The sequence below is a fragment of the Ailuropoda melanoleuca genome, chromosome 6 (assembly GCF_002007445.2).
Source record: "Ailuropoda melanoleuca isolate Jingjing chromosome 6, ASM200744v2, whole genome shotgun sequence".
NCBI lineage: Eukaryota > Metazoa > Chordata > Mammalia > Carnivora > Ursidae > Ailuropoda > Ailuropoda melanoleuca.
Genome location: NC_048223.1, coordinates 14,103,618 through 14,106,119, shown reverse-complemented (window position 1 = coordinate 14,106,119; position 2,502 = coordinate 14,103,618).

Here is a 2,502-nt window from a genome sequence, read left to right as displayed (position 1 = left end):
GGGCGCAGCGGGGACCGACGGGCGGGCGACTGGAGGGGACCGGAGAAGAGGTTGGCGGGGCTTCGGAGGCAGGGGGAGAACCGAGAGGTGCTGGAGGGGCCAGCGGGAGCCAGGGGGCTTGACGGGGAGCCGAATTTTCAAGAGGAGAGGGGTGCCGCGGCGCCCCTCCCGACGCACTCGGGGAGATTTACGGAGCGGGTCTCTGCTTGTTTGCACTCGCCGAAAACCTGGGCTCTCAGTTCCGGTGATGGCTCTGAGACTCGCTGAGGCTGTTTGTGTCGAGGACTGATTTATATTTAAACTGCTCTTTGCGCTGGAGAGGGGGCCGCCCCGGGCAGGGCCCGAACTCTCTGGACCTGAGCCAAGGTAAACTGCAGGCGCTGTCAAGTGTCAGCCTAGCTGGGTCTGGCCTGAAGTACTGCGGCCAAGAGAGTGGGCCCCCCGTGGACATAAGGGACGCACCCCACTGACCTCCTTCTCAGGGCTGGAATAGAACAGCGGCTTTATTTTTTTCCCCCCAAGATTTTTTCCACTAGGATTCCTACTGCAGAGAAGAGAAAGAAGGTGAGGCTTTTCAAGAGAAGGAGAAGAAAGTTATGCCAAAAGCAGCTGCAGTAAGGAATCCAATTCTGGAGGTATTTTTCCAGCTCCCTAATTCCTACAGTCCTGTGCAAGCCCACTCTACTGCCAGGAAAAGCACAAGCCCACCTTCAATACCCAGGAAACTTTGGATAAGACAAAGACCCACGGGACAGTAGCTTTCTGGGCCTGGTCTGGGCTGTCCTGTCTGTGGGCTTCCCGTATCCACCTGCGGTCCAAGAACCCTGGACACAAGAGCAGGCAGTGCTGGAAGCAAAGCCATTGAACAGTGGGTAGCCTCTGGCCACATCACTCACCCACAGAGTAAAGGGCATCTAGAGAGGTTTTCCAGAGCCCTGAAGCATCCTCAGGCCCAGAACAGGTGGGAAACTCCAAACACAAGGACAGCTGCCACCCAGAGCATGGAATGCACACTGCAGTACCCATGGTATATTGTGCCAGGCATTCTGTTGGGTGCCTAATGCGAGATTCCACAGAACTCCAGCATTAGTCCAACAGTTATAGGTACTATTACAATTTGGAGTTTATAGATGAGGATCCTAGAGAGGTCAACTAAAAAACAATGACTGAAAGACACACAGCTAGTAAGTGACGGAGCTAGAACCCAAACCCAGCTCTGCCTGACTCCAAAGCCCAGACTTGGAACACTATGCCCTTTGAAAAGTGATCTATTCCAGCAGCCTCACTGCACAATGAGAAGAGAAAGAAGAGAGCATTTCATTTCATTCAGAGCAGAGAAGGCCCCGGTCACAGGCACATAGGGGCTGCGATGCCTGGAGCTTCTTCCTCAAACCCTGAGTGTAGCCTTGCCATGGTCCTCTTATAGAAACCCAGGGAGAGTCAGCTTTTCCAACCCTCATTTTATCCTACTCCGTTAACCTTGCTCTCTGAATGCTGTCAGGACCAGCATCATCTCCAAAGGAAATCCTATTCAGAAATGCTCACCAATGGTTATACCTGCTTTTATCAGCTCTTTTGAGGTGGAGTTAGCTAAATGTAATGGAGACCTACCCAAAGTGGCTTCAGTGAGATTTCTTTGTCTCATAGTAAGAAGACTGCTAGTAAGTAGTCTAGGGGTCATTACCTAGGCCCCAAAGGATTCCTTAGAGTGTGGCTAGCTCATTGTCACAAGATAGCTGCTCCACCTCTGGCCTCTTCTCTTAATTCCAAGAAGGAAGTGGAAGACAGGAAACAGGAGGGGGTTGTGCTCACACCAGGGAAGCAAATCTCTCCCATGCATGCTTAGCTACTTTTCCTTAAGTCTTGTTGGCCAAGACTAGGCCACATGGCTACCCTCTGCAAAGGAGACTAGGAAATGTAGTTTACATTATTGCTACCTCCTGAACAAAATTGGGATTCTGTTAGGGAAAAGGGGAGAAAGGATATTGTGTATTTAACTTTCAGTGTCTGCACAAAGAGTAACCTATTTCCTAAAAGCACCCCCAGGGTCTGTTTCCAAGATCCTTCCCAAATCCGTTGATTTCAGCAAATCTTTCTTAGCGCCATAGAAAAATAAAGCACAAGGATAGTCGCTGACTTCAAAGACTCCATGGTCTCAGGTGGGGAGCAAGAAGAGAAAACATTAATGTGTTGTAGAAAGAACATAGCTCTCTGTCATGCACAGCTGCTATGGGGGCACAGAAGAGGGCCCTAACTCATTCTGGGGCAGCAGGAAGACTTCCTGGAGGAAGGTAGCCTCAAGCCGAGGCCTTGAGATTAGAAGGATTGGGATGATTAAGGTGAAGGAAGATAAATCTATCTGCTCCCTGGTTTCGGTCTGTCTGGAGACCCAGGGACAGTGGGAATGTGTGATACAGAGGCTGCAACATTGAGTGGCATGCTATGAAGTGTGGGCCTTATCCCCAACACAATGGGGAGCCACTGAAGGCTTCTGGACAGGGG